Raw genomic sequence first — 13,431 nt, 5'->3', positions numbered from 1 at the left:
TTGCAATGTAAGGGAACGACGACAGAAATCGGCAAGTTGACGGGAAACTAATATGATGTAAAATAAACCCCGGGGCCATAGGTTTCACTAGAGGGTTCTCTCAAGATAGAAGTTGTTATGGTGGGTGAAAAAATTACTGCCAAGCAATTGATATAAAAGCGCAAAGTTATGATGATAACTAAGGCAATGATCCTGAACATAGGCATTGATAGAGGCGAAGGTGTCCCAATGTTTCGATGAGATAGATATCGTTTTCTGTGGGAGTCGACTTTGACGATCCTCCCCTTCTTGAAATGAAGTCATCCTCGACGAAAACTCATCCTCCTCACCCAAATAAGGCTTCAAATCTGCAATGTTAAAAGTAGGACTAACCCCAAAATTTGCAGGCAGCTCAAGTTTATATGCATTATCATTTATGTTCTCTAACACCTTAAAAGGACCAGCAGCACGTGGCATTAGCTTTGATTTGCGCAAATTAGGAAATCTATCCTTACGCAAATGTAACAAAACAAGATCTCTAGGTGCAAATACAACATGTTTTCTACCCTTACCTCCAGCAAGTTTATTTTTAGCATTCATATGCTCAATGTTTTCCTTAGTTAACTCATGCATTTTCAAAATCAACTCAGCACGTCTTTAGCATCAAAATTAACCTTCTCCGAAGATGGAAGAGGTAACAAATCAATAGGTGCACGAGGTAGAAAACCATACACAATTTCAAAAGGGCACATCTTAGTAGTAGAATGCAATGAATGATTATAAGCAAATTCAATATGAGGCAAGCATTCTTCCCACATTTTCTTATTATTCTTCAAAACAGCCCTAATCATAGTAGACAATGTTCTATTGACTACTTCAGTTTGTCCATCAGTTTGGGGGTGATAAGTAGTACTAAAAATCAGTTTAGTCCCCAACTTAGCCCATAAACATCTCCAAAAGTGGCTAAGAAATTTAGTATCACAATCTGAAACAATAGTATTTGGCACACCATGCAAGCAAATAATTTCATGAAAGAACAAATCAGCAACATTAACAGCATCATCGCTTTTATGACATGGTATAAAGTGTGCCATTTTCGAGAACCTATCCACGACAACAAATATGCTATCCCTCCCCTTCTTTGTTCGAGGTAAACCTAAAACAAAGTCCATAGATATAACCTCCCAAGGAACACTAGGTATAGGCAAAGGCATATATAAACCACGAGGATTGAGTCGTGACTTAGCTTTTTGACATGTAGTGCAGCGAGCAAGAAAACGCTCAACATGTGTAGCAAGTATATCCTCCGTATTCTTGACACCAAAGTGTCCCATTAATCCTCCTCCATGCGCCTCCTGCAACAACAAAAGACGAATAGAGCTAGCTGGAATGCATAGCTTGTTAACACGAAACACAAATCCATCGTTAAGAACGAACTTGTTCCAAGTTCTCCCTTCCTTACAATTCTGCAATACATCTTTAAATTCAGCATCATGCACATATTGATCTTTGATGGTCTCCAAACCAAATATCTTAAAGTCAAGTTGTGAAAGCATAGTTTAACGACGAGACAATGCATTAGCAATAACATTTTCTTTACCCTTCTTGTGTTTAATGACATAAGGGAAAGTCTCAATGAATTCAACCCATTTAGCATGTCTACGGTTCAGTTTTGCTTGACTTTTAATGTGTTTCAAAGATTCATGATCAACATGTATAACAAATTCCTTGGGCCATAAATAATGTTGCCATGTTTCTAAGGTCCGAACAAGAGCATATAATTCTTTATCATACGTAGAATAGTTCAGACTAGGCCCACTCAATTTTTTAGAAAAGTATGTAACAGGTTTGCCATCTTGTAATAACACACCTCCTAATCCAATTCCACTAGCATCACATTCAAGCTCAAAAGTCTTATTAAAATCAGTAAGTTGGAGTAAAGGAGCATGTGTCAACTTATCTTTCAATACCGTGAAGGCTTCTTCCTGTGCGGTACCCCAAACAAAAGGCACATCCTTCTTTGTAAGCTCATTGAGAGGTGCAACAATGGTGCTGAAATCTCTCACAAAACACCTATAGAAACAAGCAAGGCCAAGGAAACTCCTCACTTGTGTGACCCTTTTGGGCCGCGGCCAACTCTCAATAGCTTCAATCTTGGCTTTATCAATTTCAATTCCCTGTGGAGTAACAACATAGCCAAGAAAAGATACTCGGTCGGTGCAAAAGGTGCACTTTCCAAGGTTACCAAACAAACATGCATCACATAGAGCAATAAAAACAACACGTAAAAGTTCCAAATGTTCCTCCAAAGATTTGCTATAAATCGATATGTCATCAAAGTAAACTACCACAAATCGTCCAATGAAAGCACATAAAACTTTGTTCATTAATCTCATGAAAGTACTAGGTCATTAGTTAACCCAAAAGGCATGACTAACCACTCATATAATCCAAACTTAGTTTTAAATGATGTTTTCCATTCATCTCCCAATTTCATACGAATTTGATGGTATCCACTACGCAAATCAACTTTGGAGAATATTGTAGCGCCACTCAATTCATTAAGCATATCATCTAGCCTAGGAATAGGATGACGATAAGGAATAGTAATATTATTAATGTCTCTACAATCAACGAACATGCGCGACGTACCATCTTTTTTCGACACTAAAATGCTAGGAAGAGCACAAGGACTAAGGGATCTGCATATGTAACCTTTGTCGAGCAGTTCTTGTACTTGACACATAATCTCCTTCATCTCCTCTAGATTGGTACCGTATGGTGCACGGTTGGGTAATGATGCACCAGGAATTAAGTCAATTTGATGCTCAATCCCTCGAATAGGTGGTAATCCCGGTGGCACGTCTTGTGGAAAGACGTTAACGAACTCCTGCAAAATGTTAGTGAAAGCAGGAGGCAAAGAGGAAGGCACGTCCTCGAATGAAAATAATGCCTCTTTGCACACAAAAGCATAGCAAACAGATTTGCTAAAATCGAGATCATCAATATCAGATTTGGTGGCATGTAAACATGCACTTTTCAATTTAATTTCAGAAACAACACTAGATGGTTTATTATTAGGCTTCATTTGTTGCTCAAATTCTTTTGCCACAATCTGATTTTCACTCTTATTTTTCTCCTGTTTTGCTTTATTAGCTCTATTAATATCATCTTTCAAAATGGAATCAGGAATCATAGGAAGCAAAGTAATATTTTTATCCTTATGAATAAGAGTATACTGATTGTTTCTACCATGGTGTACAGAATTTTTATCAAATTGCCATGGTCTACCAAGTAATAAGGAACATGCTTGCATAGGTACCACATCACAATCAACATAATCAGCATATGCAGAGATACTAAAATGCACACGAACAGTACGCGTTACCTTAACCTTGCCGCTGTTGTTGAACCATTGGATGTAGTAAGGATGTGGATGTGGTCTTGTGGTGACAGATAGCTTCTCCACCATCTCCATGCTAGCCAAGTTATTGCAGCTCCCTCCATCTATGATGACGTGAACAGAACGTTCCTTCACAACTCCCTTTGTATGGAACAAATTGTGCCTCTGATTTTGCTCAGCTTGTGTAACCTGCACACTCAAAACACGTTGAGCAACTAAACATTCATACCTGTCAGTATCTTCAGCAGCCATATATTGCGTCTCATGATCAGAATCATCTCCGTCATGTTCTTCATGTGTAATAAGAGCCAAAGTTTCCTCATCATAGTCACTAGTGGACTCATACCCACCATCCTCAGTAGCAATCATCACACGCTGAGATTTGCATTCTCTCACAAAATGTCCTCTTCCCTTACAACGACGACAAATAATATCACTTGTGTGCCCTGTTGATGCCATGGAAGAAGAAGAGCTCTGTGCAGGCCCGACAGGTGTGCTCTTGGCAGATAGTGGTGGTTGTGCTTGCTTTCTTGTATCACGGCTGGAGGTGGCACATGATGGAGATGCTGGTGCAGTGGAAGTAGAGGATGCACGTGGTGTCCATGATGAAGATCGACCTGAAGAAAAGTTAGTTCGCGCCAATGCCTGTCGATCCGGCACTTCATGTTCAGCTTTACAAGCAAGATGGAATAAACGAGTGATATTAGTATACTCCTTATACTCTAGAATGGTCTGACTCTCTCTATTTAATACACCCATAAAACATGCAAGCATAGCTTCATTCTCCTCAACAATACCACAATCAATCATGCCAGTTTGTAATTCCTGATAATATTCTTCTACAGAATTTTTTCCTTGTCTTAAACGCTGCAATTTTGGAAGTAATTCACATTGATAATATGGTGGAACTCAACGAGTACGCATAGCAGTTTTCAAAGCAGCCCAAGTAGTTGGAATAGGATATAATCTACAATGTTCAGACCACCAAACACACGCGAAGCTAGTGAAAGCACAAACAACAGCAGGAACACGTCTCTCCTCAGGATATTGTAAACATGTAAAACGTCGTTCAGTTTCTAACTCCCAAGTAAGATATATATCAGGAACATATCTACCCTCAAATGGTGGAATATTCAATTTCAGTTTAGGAAGATGGTCATGATCTCGTACCTCATGTTGTGGTGCAGGCCTACTGTTGCGATGATATACCTGAGGACGACCTGGTGGTGGTGGTGCTGGTGGTTGCACGTAGTTCTGATTTTGATCAACCTCATCCTCGTAATGGTCCTCCACCTCTACAGTAGCAGCAGGAGCTACAGAAGCATCAACAGCGGCCCCAGAATTTTGCCCACGGTCAATGGGAACGCGCTATGCTCGTCCCACTTGATTTGGAAGGTGTGTTACTGTAGAGTTGCGTTAGGTGCAGCCGGTGGTGGTGGTGGAAGACGCGCGAGCAATTCATTAAAATTGTTATCGAGCTTTGTTTCGAACGTCTTCTCCATGCCATCTATCTTCTCCATGGCCTCTTCAAATCTGTTTAGCACATCTTGCACCTGTCCACTCATCATTTGCTGAAATTTATCATGCAACTCCTTATTCATCATGTTCTCCCAGTCAGTATCGTCGGCTTGTGATCCTGCCATTGTTAGCAGCAATAGAAACACACAAGAATATGATCCTACAGACTACTAACAAGAGGTGGTGGTGGGTGTCACAAATCCGTCAAGCAAATCTCAAATTCTTACCAGTTCTTACCCCGCAGCAGGCGGTGATCGGCAACCGTCGTAGTCAAAACTCTCAAAGCTTGGATAGAGCGATTACCAGGGAGAGTCCAATGCACGACGTAGATGTATGTGGCGCTTCTCTCGCGTTAACACACCTCCTATGCCATTTCCACTAGCATCACAATGAATCTCAAAGGGCTTGTCAAAGTTAGGTAATGCAAGTACGGGAGCATGAGTAAGAAAATTCTCAAGCTCATTGAAAGCGGTATCTTGGGATGGTCCCCAAACAAAAGGCGCATTTTTCTTACTCAAAGCATGCAAAGGTGAAGCAATGGTGCTAAAATCTTTCACAAAGCAACGATAGAAACCCGCAAGGCCAAGAAAGCTATGCACTTGTTGCAAGTTGGTTGGTTGGGGCCATGTCTTAATAGCATTAATCTTGGACTCATCTACATGAACACCCGTAGAAGATACAACAAAACCCAAGAAAACGAGCTTATCAACGCCGAAAAGGCACTTTTCCATGTTAGCATAGAGACGCTCTTTTCGAAGAGTTTGTAAAACAGTTCGAACATGGGTGACATGATCTTGAAGAGATTTACTATAAATAAGGATATCATCGAAGTAGACCACAACAAACACACCAATGTAAGGGTGAAATACATGATTCATAAGACGCATAAAAGTACCCGGTGCTTCCGGTAGACCCATAGGCATGACTAACCACTCATACAACCCAAACTTGGTTTTGAAAGAGGTTTTCCATTCGTCACCCTCTTGTATGCGGATTTGATAGTAACCACTTTTAAGATCAATTTTGGAGAATATAGTGGCACCACTAAGTTCATCAAGCATATCATCAAGGTGTGGAATGGGATACCTATAGAGAATGGTGATAGCATTGATAGGTCTACAATCGAAGCACATGCAAAAGCTACCATCTCGTTTTGGCACAAGAATTACTGGGACGGCACAAGGGCTCAAACTTTCACGCACATGTCCATGGTCTATGAGATGCTTTACTTGCCTTTTGTATTTCTTTGGTTTCTTCGGGGTTGACGTGGTAGGGAGCTTTGTTCAGAAGAGGTGCTCCGGGGATGAGGTCGATGCGGTGCTTGATGCCTCATAGTGGAGGTAGTCCCGGAGGAAGCTCATCGGGGAAAACATCTTGAAATTCCTGCAAAAGAGAAGACAACACTAGAAGTAGAGCGTGAGAGGTGTTAGCCTGTGTTGCATTGTCCTAGCACAAAAGGACATAGTGTAGGACACTATATGGGTTCTCACACACTCCTCTTAGCTCACTTTTGGTGGCAAATAGGACTAAGTTCTTCTTGTCACTCATCGTGGAGGCACTCGATTTGGGCTTATGGCGCTCACTCTCTTTTCGGTGGCTCGCTCTCTCATTATTCTCTCCACGATGGGTGGCTTGCTTATCGGTGATTACTTGGCTTGAAGATATGGGGCGAAGTACGAACTCGTTTCCTTTCATCTTGAAGATGTAGTGGTTTGTTCGGCCGTTGTGGATGACACATCTATCAAATTGCCATGGGCGTCCAAGAAGAAGGTGGCAAACAGTCATAGGAACGACGTCACACTCCAAAGTGTCTTCGTAGGCGCCAATTTTGAAGGAGACTTGTACTCGATGCTCCACTTGGATAGTGCCGGAGTCGCTAAGCCATTGAACTTTGTAGGGATGTGGATGCTTCATCTTGGGCAATTGGAGCTTGTAGCAAAGTTCTTCACTCGCGAGTTTATGACAACTCCCTCCATTGATGATGACCTTGACGAAACTTCCATTGATGCCATCCTTGGTATGAAAGATATGGCATCTTTGGTCTTCTTCTTGGTGATGATGAAGAGTAAAGACCTTGGAGACAACTAGAGCGGGACTTGAATCTTCATCGCAAAAGACTTGTTCCGCTTCATCGTTCACTTGTCGGTGCATGGCAACTTGCTCAAGTGCATCCGTTTCTCCTTCACTCATTGAGTCATAAGTGTCGTTGTCATTGAGGATCATGGTCTGCTTGTTGGTACACTCATAGGACTTGTGGCCTCGGCCTCCGCATGTGAAGCATTTGAAGGAACTTGTCTTGACGGTCTCATCAGTTGGGGTGGATGAGGATGAAGCTCTCGGCTTGAAGTTGCTCGTTGTAGGAGGATGACTTGGGGTTGACGAAGTTTTCTTGTGACTCGACTTGTCGATGTTGCTTGTAGAAGGCTTGGTAGACGGTGTTGGAGTCGTTTAAGCTTGGGTGTTGGAGAAGCCGTATGTCTTGGATGAGAACTTGGCATACTTGTAATCATCTTGTACTTGGCGTTCCGCTTTGGTAGCTTGATGCACTAGCTCGATGAGGTTCGAGTATGGTTGGAAGTCGGCGATCTTCTTGATAGGATGATTGAGTCCATTCAAGAAACGTGCCATAGTTTTCTCATCGTCTTCCGTGACATTGGCTCTTATCATGGCAATCTCCATGTCCTTGTAGTACTCTTCAACGCTCTTGCTTCCTTGCTTGAGTAGTTGAAGTTTCTTGAAGAGGTCGCGGTTGTAGTAGGTAGGCACGAAGCGTGCTATCATGACATCCTTCATTTGCGCCCAAGTAGTGATGGGTGGTTCACCTCTTGCCTCATGGCGCTCGATTACTTGTTCCCACCAAATGAGGACATAGTCTTGGAACTCAAGGGATGCCGTTGCGATCTTATTCTCTTCTTCATAGTTGTGCAAACGGAAGATTTTGTCGACCTTCAATGCCCATGAAAGGTATTCTTCGGGATCGTTGGTTCCATTAATCTTGGGCATTTTGAACTTTAGCTTTCCGTAGCATTGCTCTTCATTGTGTTGGGGTTGAGGATGATGACGCCCATGTGGTTGATGATCGTCAAACTCGTGTTTCTCTTAGTGAGGAGGGTTGTCAGCCTCATGTTGCTCTTGTTCATGGAGGATTCCCATTGTCGTCGTGCTCTTGGTGAACTTGATGTCCTTGAGGAGCTTGTGGAGGGGCTTGTCGAGCTCGAGGAGGAACTTGAGGAACTTGACGATGCACGCGAGCTTGATATCTTCGTTCATGAGCTTCTTCGCGAAGTGCTTCTTCATGTTCACGAGCTTGTCGGCCTCGGTTGGCTACGGCTCGACTTGAATCTTGGAGGGCTTTTTGTGCCTCAAGTGCTTGAGCATCATGGAGTTGTTGTTCTTGACGTTGTGCCTCGGCATCTTGTGCAACTTGGTGTGCACGCGCTTGCTCTTCCTCTTCATGTTGGCATTGTTGTTGCCAATCTCGTGCTAGTGCGAAAGCCTCTTGGGTTTGACGTTGTCGATGCTCTTGAGAGTCCGTGTCGCGTAGAGGATTGAGGCTTGCTTGACGATTGATGTGCGCGGCACGTCGAAAATTGTTTGATGTCGGTGTACTTGAGCCGGAGAGGGTAAAGTCGGAGTGTCAACTTGAGCGGCTCCGTCTTGATGAGGAGGAAGTGGAAGAAGAGCGGTTGAGCAACAAAGCACGAATCTCGTCCATTCTTGCGTCGTTCTCTTGCTTAGTGAGAAAGTTTTCGGAGCGCAACTCAATTACCCCATCTATGAAAAAGAGCTATATGCTTTAGTGTGCATTTTGCATGAATGGGCACACTATCTTCGCTCTCATGAATTCATCATTCATACCGATCATGAAACACTCAAGTACCTTAAGGGCCAAACCAAGTTGAACAATCGTCATGCTAAATGGAATAAATTTACTGATTCATTTCCTAATGTCATCCAGTACATCAAAGGTAAGGAAAACGTTGTGACGGACGCTCTTTCCCGCATATGCATGCTTGTTACTCAACTTGAATTGGATGTCATTGGCTTTGAGCATATAAAAGACTTGTACGAGCATGATCCTACTTTTGCTACTCCTTATGCCAAATGTTTGACGCATACATCTTGGGAACGCTATTACATCAAAGATGGATATCTTATGAGAGCTAACAAGCTTTGCATTCCCGAGTCTTCTCTCCATTTGTTGCTTTTGCAGGAATCTCATGGAGGGGGACTAATGGGACATTTTGGATGCGACAAGACATTTTCTACTCTCTCCAAGAACTATTTTCGGCCCAAGATGTTTCGCGACATCAACCGCTTCACCAACTAATGCTCTACATGTCGCAAAGCTAAGTCTAAAGCTCAATCCCATGGCCTTTACATGCCTCTCCCAATTCCATATCAACCATGGGAAGATATTAGCATGGATTTTGTACTTGGCGTGCCTAGGACTAGAAATGGGAAGGACTCGGTATTTGTCATTGTGTACTTCATTCCTTGCAACAAGATAGACGATGCTTCACATGTTGCCAATCTCTTTTGTAGGGAAATATTACGTCCACATGGAGTACCCAAGACAATCGCCTCGGACCGCGACGTCAAGTTCCTAAGCTACTTTTGGAAGACCCTATGCACCAAGCTCGGAATCAAGCTACTCTTCTCCACGGCATATCATCCACAAACCGACGGCCAAACGGAGGTGGCCAACCGCACACTCTCCACTCTACTTCGCGTGCTCATCAAGAAAAACATCAAGGAGTGGGAGGAGTGTCTACCTATCGCCGACAAGTAGCCCTTCGAGGTCGTCTATGGATTCAACCCATTGTCCCCATTCGAAATTCTTCCTCTACCACTACAAGAGCACATCAATATGGACGGAAGTGCACGTGTGAACCATCTCAAGAAGGTGCATGAAGATACAAGGAAAAACATTGAGCGCCAAGTACAACGACTTGCGACCAAGCTCAACATCAACAAGCATCCCATGGTATTCTACATTGGTGACCTTGTGTGGCTACACCTTTGCAAAGACCGCTTCCCCAACGAACGCAAGTCCAAGCTTCTACCTTGAGCGGATGGACCCTTCAAGGTGCTCGCACGCTACAACAACAATACTTACAAGATCGACCTCCCACGCGACAAGTACAACGTGAGCGACATCTTCAATGTCGAGGACCTCTCGCCCTACCTTGGTGATGAAGATTTTGATCCGAGGTCCGATCTTTCCCAAGGGAGGGGAGATAATGCGGAGCATCCCAAGGTCATCCCCGTGGACCTACCTACATCTCCCACAACACCACTCGGACCAATGACAAGAGCCCGTGCGAGAGCCATTGAGAACGAGGTTAACTCTCTCCTTGTTGAATTTCCCTTTGACCCACATGAGACATGGATACTACCTCAAACGGAGATGTTTTGTGTGCTTAGGTACCATGTAAGCAACAAAGGAGAAGTTACGATGCAAGATGGACACCAAGAGCATGAAGAACATCTTCCCAGCTCAGAAGTCCCAGAACAACTGCCCATGCACCGCCCAATTACCGCCCGGGCGGTACAACCGCTCGACCACTGGTCATGCTTCTGACATCAAGCGGTGCAAGGCCGGTACAACACCGGTTTATCCCTGCAACAGCCACTTGACCGGTACAACCGCTGAGCACATCCGGAAACGCCTCGAAGAACTAGTACCTAAGCTCCCAGCGATACAACCGCCCCATGACCAGTACAACCGCCCTGCCTGTGTGAAGTGATAGGTGAGGGAGTCCTGGAATAAGGGGTCCTCGGGCGTCGGGCCTGTTATCTATGGGCCGGACTGATGGGCTGTGAAGATATGAAGACCGAAGACTGTACCCATGTCCGGCTAAGACTCTCCTTAGCGTGGAAGGCAAGCTTGGCGAACAACAATGAAGATTCCGTCTTATGTAACCGACTCTATGTAACCCTAGATCCCCCGGTGTCTATATAAACCGGAGGGTGAGGTCCGGAAAGGATATACTCAACACCTTAGTCATGCAGGCTAGACTTCTAGGGTTTAGCCATTATGATCTCGTGGTAGATCAACTCTTGTAATACTCATATTCATCAATATCAATCAAGCAGGAAGTAGGGTATTACCTCCATAGAGAGGGCCCGAACCTGGGTAAACATCGTGTTCCCTGTCTCTTGTTACCATCAACCTTAGATGCACAGTTCGGGACCCCCTACCCGAGATCCGCCGGTTTTGACACTGATATTGGTGCTTTCATTAAGAGTTCCTCTGTGCTGTCGCTGAAAGGTTTGATGGCCCCTTCAATCGTCAATAATGACGCTGTCTGCAGAGAAACTTTCCTCCCCGGGTAGATCTTCATGTTCGGCGGCTTTGCACTATGGGCCAACTTGTTTGGCCATCTGGAGAAGATCGAAAGCTACGCCCCTGGCCATCAGGTCAGATTCGGGAGCTTGAACTACGTCGCGGACATCGTGGAGACTTGATCTTTGCCGGATTCGATACCGCGGTGGCCGCTCCCGGTCACCCCGATGATCATGACCTAAATCTGTCATCGGGCCGCATCCGGGAGATCGCTCCTGTAACCGCTCTGGCCCTAGAGCCGGAGCAAGCTGCGCCATCCAAAGAGGGGAGGATTAACCCGACCTCGGAGGATGCAGACTCCACGGCATGGGAGCCGCACATGGACCTGGTCTCACACGATGTCTATGCCACCGGAACGCCAGACTCGTCTTCGGCCGTAGGTTCCGAACCACGCGAGCCCATGGACACCGAGCTTGATCATTCATCGATCTTCAAATTCAGCGCCGCCGAAATCTTCGAGCACTCGCCTTTGGGTGATGTGCTAAACTCATTAAAAAACCTGTCCTTGGCGGAGGACTCTCAGTCGAACTATATCCGGCTTGAACTAGGGGCTGATGATGGAGAATTTTACTTCCCATCCGCCACCCACTTTATAGCCACGATCGAGGATTTGACCAACGAACTTGATTACGACTTTGAGGATATCGATGGTATGGATGACGATGCCGGCGAAGAAGAGGCCAAGAACCCGCCATTCACCGAACGCTGGACGGCCACTTCCTCGTATGATGTATACATGGTGGATACACCAAAGGAGAAAAGCAGCGACGATAAGGAAGACCCAGTTGAGGATAAACCTTCCGAAATACAGTCCAAGTGCTGGCGTCAGCGGCGCCGCTCTAAGTCACGCGGCAGTAAAGACAGCAACACCAGCACAGGAGAAGATGACACTCCGAAAGGTGCCAAAGACAACGAAGACCCCGTCGATAAAGCAAACAAACAAGATGAACGGGAAGATGAGCAGGTTAGCCCTATTAAACAGGCCACATATGAAGATTCGGAGGACGATAATTACTGGCCGCTCTCCGAAGATGAGGCGAGCCTCAGCACTGAAGATTTCATTGTGTCCGAGGAACCTCTTGAGCAGGAGCGCTTCCAGCGCTAGCTAATAGCCACGACAAGGAGCCTGAAAAAGAAGCAACAGCAGCAGCTTCAAGCTGACCAAGATCTGCTCAATGATAAATGGACTGATGTCCTAGCAGCCGAAGAATACGGCCTCAAGCGCCCAACCAAAAGCTACCCAAAGCGCAAATTGCTACCTCAGTTCGACGAGGAGGCACCAGAGTACATACCACCATCGCACAATACGGCCGACCAACCACCACGTGGTCGGGACAAAACGGCAACTCATGCTGAACACCAACCCGCCTTGCCTCATCACTCAGGCAGAGGTAAATTAGCCCACGGCCATGCATATGACCTCCAACGGAACCTGAACAATAAAGAAGGACATAAAAGATCAATCTATGGATCGCGAGGACGCGCCTCGACACGTGACCACGGCTACATATTCGTACGTGAAAAACCCAGTCATGCGGGGGGCGATCACCGCAGACTGACTCTATCAGAGATGCGTCACGATACGGCTCGATATAGAGGCCCCACACACCATCATTGCTTCACTGATGAGGTCCTGGATCACGAATTCCCTGAAGGATTCAAGCCCGTGAACATAGAATCATATGATGGAACCACGGACCCCGTAGTGTGGATCGAGGACTTCATTCTCCACATCCATATGGCCCGCGGAGATGACCTCCACGCCATAAAATACCTCCCTCTAAAACTCAAAGGGCCAGCTCGGCATTGGCTAAACAGTCTGCATGAACCATTGGTAGTTTAGAGGACTTGGAAGAGGCTTTCCTCGATAACTTCCAAGGTACATATGTTTGACCTCCGGACGCTGATGACTTAAGCTATATAGTTCAACAGCCTGGAGAGTCCGCCAGGAAATTCTAGACAAGGTTCTTAACTAAAAAGAACCAAATTGTCGACTGTCCGGACAAATGGCTCGCTCGCCACCTCGGCCAAGAAAAGCCAAAATCCATGGCAGCCCTCACGGCACTCATGACCTGCTTTTGTGCGGGCGAGGACAGTTGGTTGGCCCGTAGCAAAAACAATGCAAGCGATGCCGGCACCCCTGAAGTTAAAAGCAACAAAGACAAGTCTCCACGCAATAGAT

Source organism: Triticum urartu, chromosome 2A (genome assembly GCF_056163025.1).
Source record: "Triticum urartu cultivar PI428250 chromosome 2A, HENAU_Tu73, whole genome shotgun sequence".
NCBI classification, from domain to species: Eukaryota; Viridiplantae; Streptophyta; class Magnoliopsida; order Poales; family Poaceae; genus Triticum; species Triticum urartu.
This window is presented reverse-complemented; position numbering follows the sequence as displayed.